The 12,104-nt window shown below is 45.7% G+C and overlaps 1 protein-coding gene and 1 long non-coding RNA gene across 4 annotated transcripts in view; one reads left to right on the forward strand and one right to left on the reverse strand.

The window, feature by feature from the left end:
- Positions 1–1,224, reverse strand: part of VGLL4 (vestigial like family member 4) — a 155,327-nt gene extending 154,103 nt beyond the window's left edge. For 2 of the 3 annotated variants that reach the window (XM_019808804.2, XM_019808805.2), the window contains exon 1: positions 886–1,224. The gene's annotated coding sequence lies outside the window, so the exon portion shown is untranslated. Of the gene's footprint in view, positions 1–252; positions 270–885 lie in introns of those variants that run through there. The other variant, XM_034658788.1, reaches the window with a different exon arrangement.
- LOC117801928 lies at positions 17–8,919 on the forward strand. Its single transcript, XR_004624766.1, has 3 exons — positions 17–153; positions 4,793–5,009; positions 7,130–8,919. It is a non-coding gene; the product is annotated as an uncharacterized LOC117801928 (long non-coding RNA).
- The last annotated feature ends 3,185 nt before the right edge of the window (positions 8,920–12,104 follow it).

The following is a 12,104-nucleotide window of genomic DNA, read 5'->3' on the forward strand; positions in this document are numbered from 1 at the left end:
GGCTCCGCGGCGGACGCGAGCGCGGAAGCGCGAGGAATCCCTGGAATGAGGCGCCGCCCGCCCTCCGCGGGCTCCGCCGGGCTCCGCCTGGCCCGCCAGGACACGCCCCCCCGGACACGCCCCTCCCACGAGCAGGTGGGCGGCCAAGCCCAGGTGAGCCGGCAGGGAGGCGGGGGCGGGGCCTCGCGCGCCGAGGAGAGGCTTGTTTCTCCTCCCCCGCCCGCTGCACGCCCCGCGGCAGCTCGCACCTACCCGGCGGGTGCGGACGCGCTCGGGCGGGGAATGTCCGCCGCGGCCCTGGAGCCGCTCTGGGTCCCCGGGAAGAGGCGCCAGTCCCCAAGGGCACGAGGACCCGGCATCTCAGACGTCTCTATGTCCCCCAAGGCCCAGCCGGTGGGAACACACCTTTCAGTGTACACGCACAAACGAACCTTTCGTGCGCGCCCGGGTGCCTGCTGCTGTGGGCCAGCCACTTCCCCCACACGCACACAGTGGGCCCACGCACCCAGTGGACACAGCACACGTGACACCGACGTCCACCGTCGAGCCGTACTCCACACCCACTGGACCTGCTGCCGCCCCACGCGCAGCCAGCAAGTGCCACAGCCTTTGAGCACGACCTGCAGCACCTACGCTGCCCTAGGCTTCAGACCCGCACACGTCCTCTTCTCCAGAAGCCGCCACTGCAGGGGCATACAACCCCTCCGGGGCCGGCACTCACACCGGGCTCACCCGCGGGACCTCAGCTCACGCGGGTGCCTCCCGCACATCCCGGTTTCCCCGGCCTCCCGGCTCCCCGGGACGCCGACCTGGACCGCTGCCTCACTTTCTCGTTACCCACACACCCAAGCCAAACTGCCCAGACAGGCCGGCGGCCACACGTACCTGCAGGTACAGGTCGCACTTGCTCGGGGAAGCGTGTGCTCAGGTGCCACCGCGATCAGAACGGCCGCTGCAGTCCCGGGCACTCAGACGCGGCTCGGTTTCCTCCCATTACAGCATTTTACACTCCACCACTCACTCCACTTCACACACACGCACACACACACTCACGCCCCAGGCGCCCAACAGCGTCTTTCCTCCCCCTCCCTCGCCCGGAGGAGGAAGTCCTAGTAAATGAAAACAGTGTGGAAGGGAGGGAGCAGAGGAGGAAGGGAGGGAGGTCGGAGTGGAAAGAGCCCCCTTCAGCCGCTCGCACGGCAGTGTTTGCTGTGTTTGGCAAACTCCTGGAGCCCACAACCCGGCCTGCTCTGAAATGTGCCCCGGGAGGGGCAGAGGGGAGGAGGTGAAACATTTCTAATTGGTGCAGGTTCTTATTACAGCAGCAGCAGCGTAGACATGTGACCACGAAAAGAAAAGCCCTGTCTTTAATTTTTTCCTGTCATTCTCTAGAGATTGGGGGCGGGGGGGGTAAGAGGGGTGGAGGCCTGATACTCCAGTCTCCGGCAGCTCTTGCCCCATTGTTTTCTCGTACTGCCACAATTAAGAAAACATTTGCTTAACATATCCAGCCGCTAACTTCATAAAATAAATAGTCAGAGACTGGACTTCCTCTGGTTTGCTTGAAATGGCTTCATGTTACTCGCCTTCTGGCTGTTCTCAAACCTCGGTCGGTATTAGGAGCTCCTACTATAGGGCTTTTCCTGGGAGAACGCTCTGCTGAGAGGCAATGATAACAATAAAAAGAAACACCAGCTTCCATTAATGCAGAGGGATGGTGGGGGGATGCTTTGCAGTTTTCAAACTGTTTTCCCATCTATTACCTCATCTGATCATATCAAGTCACAGCATATGACCTCATTTGATCTCAGCCCCTGTTGGGTAGAAAGACAGGTATTAATAGTTGCATTTTACAGCAAGATGAGATGTTTTAACTGAAGCAGGTAGAGGTGTTGCCTGTACCAGATCATGGGTCTTATGGCCCTTTGTGAAATACACTCTCCTCCAGGCCACACAGGACCACTGTAAATGGGAACCTAAGTGACAAGCCAACCCAAGCATAGCTGCCCCTGGTTTCCCAGTGCCCAGATTAAAATTCACAGATTAAAGCAGGGAAGGCTCCCAGTCTTCCCAAAGATAGTTTTACTTAGACTCCATGTTAGTTCATCAGTAGACAGGAAGAAGAAAAAAAAAAAAACCTGAAAAGATCATAAAGAAGAGGTTTTCTTCCTGCCAAGTTAGGGCAGGGCATGAGGAAAGAATGAGGGCCATATGGGCAGATTTCAGGAAGTGTGGCAAGACAGAAAACGGGCTTTGGATTTGGACAGACCTGGATTTGAATCCAAAGTCTATCTGTGTTTGTTACAGGACGTTGGGCATGTCATCAAGCTCAGTGTTCTCATCTGTAAAACAGGTAATTCTTACCTTGAAGATCCATTGCAGGGACCAAGGATTAGGTAGAATTTTGGATGAGTACTCATCTTCCGCCTTCTCTCTTCCTACCTTTAATCCAGTCCTGCTGTGGCACCTTATGAACAGACACCCACTTTAACATGGGGGGATGGGAAAATAATTTGCCCAGATCATGCAAATGAATAATGATAGCAATAATAATACAACTAGACATTTATAAAATGGCTTTGGGGTTTACAAAGTGTTCCCACATATCATTATCTCATTTGATTTTTATGACAATTCTGCCATTTGTGTGCTGCTAAATGATTTCCATTTGGGGTCACTCTGGAGGTCCTAAAGCTGCCTCTTTAATTTCCATCACTGCTCAGTGTAAACCTTACTCTGTAGATAAATCATGGGGACAGAGGGCCTTTTCTCATGGATGTGACCAGTCTTTGACCTTTCCAAGAATTATTCTCACTGCTTCCCTTACATCAGCATTAGTGTGACTTTGCGCTGGCAACATCTAAGCATGGTTGTTTTAGCCTGACTGTTTTAGTTGTGCGGAAGAAAGACACACTCAAGTTATCTTAAGAAAAAGGGGCTGTGCCTTCAAGATGTAGGTGGACTGGAACGGGGGCATGCCAGATACAAAGACTAGTCACACAACAGGATATTCAAAAGCAGCCTAAACAAATGACTTACACTAACATGGAACAATAGGGATGAACCTTTTTTTTTTTTTTAAGATTTATTTATTTAGAGAGATAGAGAAAGAGAGCACGAGTGGGAGAGGCAGAGGGAGAAGGAGAGAGAATCTCAAGCCGACTCCATGCTGAGCTGATCTCACAACCCTGAGATCAGGACCTGAGCCAAGTCCGTCGCTCAACCAACCATGCCACCCAGGTGCCCCAACAGGGGTGAATCTTGACAATATTAGGTGAAAAAAGTAAGTTCCAAAAGATTACATACAGCATAATATCTCATTTGTAATGTTACAAATAAAATGAAAAAGAATTGGAGGTGTACATACACCTGCAATAACGCTAATACAAAAGAAATAAGGGGATGATGACCCGAGGATTCAAAGTGGTAATTACCTAGGGAGGGGACCGCACGGGTGGGTGGGAGGGGCNGGGGCCATTGGTTAGATGGAGGTTATCAGACTCCTCACCTTTGGGTGGCGGATTCACAGGTTCACTATTTAAAATGACCACTTACACGATGGTTGCACGACAATGTGAATGCCACTAAAAAACACACTTAAAAATGGTTAAAATAGTAAATTTTAGGGGCGCCTGGGTGGCTCAGTCATTAAGCATCTGCCTTCAGCTCAAGGCATGATCCCAGAGTCCTGGGATGAGCCCCACATCGGGCTTCTCTGCTGGGAGCCTGCTTTTTCCTCTCCCACACCCCCTGCTTGTGTTCCCTCTCTCGCTGGCTGTCTCTATCTCTTTCAAATAAATAAATAAAACCTTCTTTTAAAAAAATAGTAAATTTTAGGTTATGTGTATTTTACCACAATTAAAAAAAAAAAAGGAGGGAGCTATAGGAAAAAAAATTGGGCAACTTTCTCAAAACAAAAACAAAAAAACTGCTGAAGTAGCTAATTGAAAAAACAAAGATAGGTTGTACATGGACCACTATGAGAATGTGCTTCAAATCAAGGATTTTATAAATGCACCAGCAATTTATTATTTTTTTTAAGTAAACTCTATATCCAATGTGGGGCTTGAACATGGGGCCCTGAGATCAAGAGTTGCATTCTCTACTGACTGAAGCAGGCAGGCACCCCCAGAAAGTTTTTTTTAAAGATTTACTTATTTATTTTAGAGAGAGGGAGGGAGTGTGAGGGGGAAGCAGAGGGAAAAGGAAAGAATCCTGGAGCAGACCCCCCACTGAGTGCAGAGCCCAAGACAGGGCTCCATCTCACAACCCTGAGATCATGACCTGAGCCAAATCAATAGTCAAACAACGCTTAACCAACAAGCCAGCCAAGTGCCCCTAGAAATTTATTAAAAAAAAAAAAAAAGAATGAAAATAATCCGGGAGGTAGGTGAGTGGAGGTTGAGAAAAAACAAAATTTGTCCTGAATTGATCATAGTTGAAGCCAAGTGATGGGTGTTCTGTCTACTCTTGCACGTGTTTGAAATTTTTATATTAAAACATTAAAAAATTGGAAAGAAAGTTCCAAGGACCAAAAGAGACTCTGTGGACTATTACTCTCCACAGGCCGCAGTATCATTGGTCAGTCCTCTCTGTTTCTCTGTGCCCCTTCCCTGTTTAATTCCTTCTCATCCCGCCACCAAGGAGCTTCCTGGTCACTTGGGCTCCTGTATTACTGTCCCTACTGTTCCTTTTGGCTTTTGCTCCCCTGGTAATGGACTCCCTTTATATCTACATAGTTCAAATTGTTCATAGAGACAGTCTGATTCTTCTCTTTTCTACTCATCCATAGAAATGGCATCAATCTGATCTACCTTGAAGTGGGGTGTCCGTGAGGGTCTGCGAGGGCCCATGACATCAGGCACGGTCCAGCGAGGAGAAAGGATAGGCCAAGGGAGAGTGGGAACTACAGGATATCTAACACAGCTGCCAGCAGGTGAAGGTGGGGCGTCACCAAGACTGATCAACGCAACACTTTGAAAGGCCCTCAGGAGTTCAGTCAAGTGAGAGTAGGTCCTTTGCTTTTCCATTTGCTCCTTACAATTTGTTAAGGCACTCCAATGATTCAGTATTATAAAAACAGGGTTGTTTGGGGTTTTTTTTTTTTAATAGAAATGGAATCTTTATTTTTTTTTAAGACTATTTATTTATTTGAGAGAGAGTGAGAAAGAGCATGAGCAGGGGGAGTGGGAGAGGGAGAGCAGGGAGCCAGATGCAGGGCTTAATCCCAGGACTCCGGGATCATGACCTGAGCCAAAGGCAGACAGTCAACCAACTGAGCCACCCAGGTGCCCCTAAAAACAGGGGTTTTTTTCCACACCAAATTCCCAAAAAGTAGTTTATTTTCCAATATGCCCTCTCATGTCATACTTCCAAGAGGGAAACTGGGGAAACACCAAGATGGCTGCCAATCTGAAATGCTCATAGTTCATAGAGACTCATTATTCTTCTCAGTGCATTAACCTGCTGAGGAAGAATGTCCTTTTCTACCCGTGGCCCTTTGCTTATAATGTGCTCACAGGAATTTCTCCTGTTCTCTTCTTCTCTTCACACCAAATTATCCCACAAAGGGCACTGAGGAGACAGAAGATATGGGTTCTCATTCAGAAGATGTGTGTTCTCTAGGTGACAGTGGGAGCCCATGAAAGTCTTTTTACACCTATGGGTCTAAGTCTCCACACCTGTGAAGAGCTTAGATCAGAACAGGTTTGGCCAACAGGTGTCATCTTGAGCACCAGCTCTGTCTAGAGTCCTCTTTTGAGAAGGACTCTGAAGCCACAACTGAGGTTCAGTGAAAAAGAAGTGTCAAGTTTGATTAGTAATGTCTGCTATGGGCAGGGAATAGGAAATGGTGTACTGATGTTTGCCATTTCTGATTAAAGGAGCTCTAAAAATTCCTTCTAGCTATAACTTCTCTATTTTCATCGAGTGGGAACAGGTGTACTTGTACTTTTCCAGAGGCCAAAGTAACCAGTGGAAAAACTCAAATGATCGTATTTCAGTGCAAGAATACAGAATAAAAAATTACCTAAAGTAATAATGATACCTAACATTTAACAAGCACTTACTATGGTCTGGACACTATTTAAGTGCTTTAAAACAATTATCTAGTTTAAGCCTCACAACAGCCCTATGAGGTAGGGACTGTTAATATCCCTATTATTTAAGCCAATGAAGAAACTGAAGCATGGAGATGTTAAATAACTTGTCCAAGTTCTTAAAGATAATAACAGTGCAACTAGAATTGAACCTCGCAGTCTAATTCTGGAGTCCATATGCTTAGCCTGTCAGTCCAAGTCAGACATCCCCGGGGAGCTTGCTAGTAATGCAGACTCTTAGGCCCCACCCAGACCTAGTGAATTAGAATCTGCATTTCAACAAGCTCCCCAGATGATTCATATGCACATTACCGTTTGAGAAGCACTGGTCTACACCATATTGTCTCCTAGGAGGATATTAGCTACCATTATTAAATACAATACGCACACACTGTGCTATACGTTATGCCCATATATTTGAATTTCATCCACATAAAAATCCTACAAGGGAAATGCTGCAAGATCAACGGATTGATCAATGTTAATATTCTTTTTCTTTCTTTCTTTTTTCAACGTCAATGTTCTTGTTGTGATATTATATTGTAGTTTTGCAAGATGTTACCACTTGGGGGAAAGGATACATAGGATCTCTCTGTATTATTTCTTATAATTGCATGTGAATCTATAATTATCTCAAAATGAAAAGTGTAATTTAAAAATCCCATGATGTAGGTTTTATCTTTCCTGCTTTTATTGTTGAGGAAACAGAAGCTTTAAAGAGGCTAAGCAACCCACTTTGCAAATAAGGATTGATGTCCTACTATGTGCAAGGGACTTTCATAGGCACTGGGGACACAGCAGTGAACAAATATTCCTCCCACCAAGCTATCATTCCATTGCAGGCAGTCAGAATTCAGATCTGGCTTGCTAAGTAAGTCCTCTACTGCCCACGTTTTCGAATGTGGTAAAGAATAGGGCTGTGAGTGTTTAACACATTTGCAGAGTTTCTAGGCAGATGTGTACGAAAGCACCTAAGCATTCCAGGCGCAAGGTTAGCACTCAATTAATTCCCTTTCTTTCTTTCCTTGCAGCCATCTCAGAGCCCACAAATAAGCCTCACCTCTACCATGACCCAACACGAATTTCACCCTTCACCCAATTGGATGGAGTCCAATGATAGGACCATTTTGAGTAGTAGTAACCCGAGTCTCAAGTTGTTTGTGGAATTCAATGAAGGTGGTATTCCAAGGTTTGGAGCAGTACATTTGAAACCTGTCAAGGAATCAGCAGTGAGCATGTTTCTGAATGTCAGCTCATTTCACAGCATGGTTCTGAATGAATGCTCTTAAGCAAGACCAGACTTATGGCCAAAGCAATGGCTTAGACCTCAGATCTCTGAGTGATATCTGTCTAACTGATCCAAAGATTGGATTCATCCTTACACAAGGAATTTTCCTTCAAATACCGTAAGAGCAATTCATCTTGGCAATAGATGCTTGCCCTTGTGCTTAGTAACAAACCAGTGGGCTGGGGCAGGAGATAATAGGAGCCATCTTCCCGAGGAAAGAATGTTGCAGATGCTGGATTCAAGGTCATGGAGAGTTTGACCACAGGTAACTAGCTAACTCTCAGACAGAATGGTTTGAGCCAGGGAACTTACCAGAAATGAGCACTTGTTTTTCTCTGAGTATGGAATCACTCAGAGGATACCACCACCTAGGAGAAAAATTCTTCAAACCAAGATTGCCACATCTCTCTTGGCTCCAATTTCTTGCTTTGCATTCAGCTCTTACAAGCATGTGCTATATATAGGCAAGAAGAAAGTAAACAAGGAAGGAAGAAGATAAACATTCTTGGGTGCCAGCTATGTGCAAGGCACCCTGCCGAGCCTACCCATTTAATGCAACTTAATCCTGTGAGGAAGACATTGTCAACCCCATTCTATGGATGAAACAGTGGGGGCTCAGAGAAGGTAAAACCTTTGCCTTAGTAGTGCAGAGCCAGGATTCAAACCAGCTGTCTTGATCCTGATTCGATCTTTCAGTCATACCACTGTTTACCCAGAAAAGACCCTGTTGAGAATCACTAAATAAACTATTAAATCTGTTATAGACCAACACTTCAACCCTGAAGGGAAATATCTCCTTTTGGTGGCCCATCCTCTGTGGGCTACCATATGGAATTGGAACTTACTGAGGTTCTAACATCATTTTTGACATCATTTTTCAAAGGATGGAGAAACACTGGGCACGTGAGAACCGCTGAGACATCGGCATCAGCCACACCAGAGTTCAAACCCCAGTCCCACCATCTTCTAACTGCATGACACGGGCACACACTTGGACACTGCCCACCCTTCTATCTTCTCTCCTATACATTGGGGATGATTCCTACTTAGAAAGGTCTGGTAAAACAAGTGCTGACAGACAAATACAGACGAAGACAAATATTGTGTGATCTACTTATATGTGGATATGTGGAATCAAAGAAAGAAAGAGAGAGAAGAAAGAAAACTCATAGAAAAAGAGACCAGATTTATGACTGCCAGGGGCAGGGTTGGGAAGTAATAGAAGGAAGGTGGTCAAAAAGTACAAACTTCCAGTTATAAGATAAATGTAATGTCCAACATGATGACCGTTGTTAACACTGACGTATGGTATGTATCTGAAAGTTGTTAAGAGTAAATCCTAAGGGTTCTCATCACAAAGAAAAAAAAATTTTCTCTCTTTTTCTTTTTTCATATCTATACGAGATGATGGATGTTAACTAAACATCGTGGTGATCATTTCGCAATATGTGTAAATCAAGACATTATGGCATCCAGTGCTGTGTCAATTATACCACAATAAAAATGGGAAGGAGAACGAAGGAAGGAAGGAAGGAAGGAAGGAAGGAAGGAAGGAAGGAAAGAAGAAGGAAGGAAGGAAGAAAGAAAGAAAGAAAGAAAGAAAGAAAGAAAGAAAGAAAGAAAAGAAAGAAAAGAAAGAAAAGAAAGAAAAGAAGGAAGGAAGGAAGGAAGAAAAAGCCCTAACTGGAAAAAAAAAATTCAGGGTTTTTTTGTTTCATTTTGTTTTGTTTTGGTTTTTTTAAGCATTAAGTACTTTAAAAATAGTAAAATCATTTTAATGGTTGTTTTTTTCCACTTCATCATTCCTCTCTTTGACCCTGTAGTTGATTACTTAAGACAGCTTCGAAATCCAGGTCAACCTTACTTAGGCTGATGAATTCATATTGGCTTGTGTATGTTTAAAAAAAGTTTTTGTATACATTAAAACAGTTGCATATTCAATAAAAGTGTCTCCAGTTCAAAGTCTCCTCCTGTGCTTCTACTGTATATAAGGCTGGCATCCCCAATAAGCAGACCGTGTTTGTATTTAGGGCACCACAATGTACAAACCTATTTTTGAAAGAATTTGATATAAATAAATAAATGCATACATACATACTCATCTTGGGCAACTAGATCTTCATTATACTATGTTTACAGTTTAATATGCTTCTGAATTACATATATGAGGAGACCCCATAATCTTTCCAGTGCCTATTGGCAGTAGGGGAAATAGGTTTGGGACCAAAACAGATGAGGTTTCTGCACAGAAGGAAAGAAAGAAGGGCAAGAGTGTTTTGTTTTGTTTTGTTTTTTTCCCTTCTGGAGTGGGAGCTTTGCAAAGAACAGTAAGCCGATGCCTCAGGGTGGTAGGTAATGTCATGTCTGTACCCTTGAGTTGGCTTCAGAAGCCACAGGGCTGCTCAGCCTGCCTTCTATCTGTGTCTCCCCAACCCACTCCTCCCCCATCTCCAGGAACTTTGCGTGGACCCTGGGGTTGCACTGTGAGGGGCCTTGGTCTAATTAGGGCAAGCCTTCCCTCCCCCCCCCTTTTGTCTAGAACACCTGCTGTTTGCCATTTACCATTCTAGATATTGAAGCTGTGGCTATCAGTAAAACAGACAAGGTCCTGCCCTGAAAGAGCTTATACTCTAATGGGGAGGTGTTGGGGAGGAGGTGGGAAGACAGACCATTTGCCAGGAAACATTACCATGAAAGAGTTTAAAATAGTAGTAAGAGCAATAAAAAAATACAACAGGGACAAGAAATAGAGAATGACGGGTGGTGGCAGCAGAATGGCCTCTGTCTGACAGCGTGATCAGGGAGGCTTTCTGTGAGGAGGTGATGTTTGAGTTGAGAACCGAATGATAACAAGGAACCAGTCAGGCCACAGTCTGGGGCAACGAGTTCCACGCAGGAGATAGAGCAAGTGCAAAGGCCCTGGGACAGGAGCAAGTCTGCCATATTTGAAGACCTGTGTGAGGGCCGGGGGGCTGGACTGTACATAATCCGTGAGGGGGAGAGACGTTTGAGATGTGGTTGGGGAAGCAGACAGGCTACAGCGAGGATTTCAGGCTCTATTCTGCATGTAAAAGGAAGCCATCTGAGGGGGTTTAGGGAAAGGAGTGACACAAGTTTGAGTTCGTAAAAGACCTCTCTAATGGCTGTGTGGAGAATAGGCTGTGGGGTGTCTTAGTCCTTTGGGTTGTATAACAAAAATACCATGGATGGGGGAGCTTAAACAACAAACATTTATTTCTTTCAGTTCTGAAACCTGGGAAGTCCAAGATCAAGGCTGCCTGTACATGTTTGGTGTCTGGCGAGAGCCAACTTCTTGGTTCTTCGGTGAGCGTCTTTTTGCTGTGTTCTCACATGGTGGGAGGGGCAAGGGGGCTCTCAGGGGTCTTGTATAAGGGCACTAAACCCATTCAGGAGGGCTCTGCTGTTGGTACGTGAGCAGCTGCAAAGGCGCCACCTAACACTATCACATGGGGATTGGGCTTCAGCACATGAATCTGCGGGGGGCAAACGCCCGATCTGTAGCTGGCAGGGAGACAGAGGCAAGGAGACATGGGAGGAGACTTTCACAATCTTTCAGATGAGAGAGGATGGCGGTTCAAAACAAAACAAGAGACTAAGGAAGCCAGGTGAACAAATTTGAAGCGTATTTTGGTGACAGATATATCAGTTAAGGCAATGTCAGCTACTGCAAGAGTTGACCCCAAAAGCTTGGTGGCTTTTCAAATAAAGTCCAAACAGGTGTTCTAGAAGAGCCAGTGGCTGTCCTGCAAGTGGTGACTCAGGAACCCAGGATCCCTCAGTCTTGTGGCTCTGCCAGCCCCAGGACCTCAGAATCCTTTGCAGGATCTTCTTCATCCAGCAGATGGAGAGAGAGAGCACGGAGAGAGCACACGTGTTTCTTCATGGGCCTAATCACAGATCACTTCCCCTTAATCCCATTGGTGAGAACCAGTCACATGGCCTCACCTGAATGACGGGGAGCTAAGAAGGACAGTCCCTGATGAGGACACAGAATACACGTGAGGTTCAGTGGGGTGGAGTCTGGAGCTGACGACCAAGAAAGAATTCTTGAGGTGTCTTTGGTGCAAAATTGGTGGTTTATTAAAGCACGGGGACAGGACCCATGAGCAGAAAGAGCTGCTGCCCCGGGGTTGTGAGGGGTGGCTGATTATATACCATGGGGTTGGGGGAGGTAAGGAAAAAGGGAGTTTGAGGAAATACTTTCATATGTTAAAGAAGACTCACAAGATGGGCCATTGTCAAGTTAAGGTTGTTTACGCTGTAGCAAGGCATTAACATGAAGATAGTTGGGCACTTCCTGGAGGCTGCAGATTATAAGGACATTTAATTGTATCTGCATTCCCTTCCCAAAGCTAGGTTATTGATAGAAATGCTTCCTTCTCCTAAACTGCTAAGACATTTGTAAACTGAGGGAGACTTAAGTCTTGCAGGATTGTGGTACCTATAGGTTAGCTATTTCTTTGCCCTTTAGGGCAGCCAGGAGTGCCTGAGGAATGTCACATACATCCCATGGGGGAGGACGCGGGGTGTCAGTTTCTGCTCTGTCCTCAGCTTGCCTTCTGTTCCCTCATCAGTCCTCATGTGGACAGCCACTTCCAGTCCATAGTCCTACGCTATGGGAAGGGAACTCAGATCCTTAGTGTCCAGCTAGCCATTTCTGTCATGGTAGAGTTGGCAAATCTGCTGGATTACACACA

The sequence above is a fragment of the Ailuropoda melanoleuca genome, chromosome 4 (assembly GCF_002007445.2).
Source record: "Ailuropoda melanoleuca isolate Jingjing chromosome 4, ASM200744v2, whole genome shotgun sequence".
In the NCBI taxonomy this organism is placed as follows: Eukaryota; Metazoa; Chordata; class Mammalia; order Carnivora; family Ursidae; genus Ailuropoda; species Ailuropoda melanoleuca.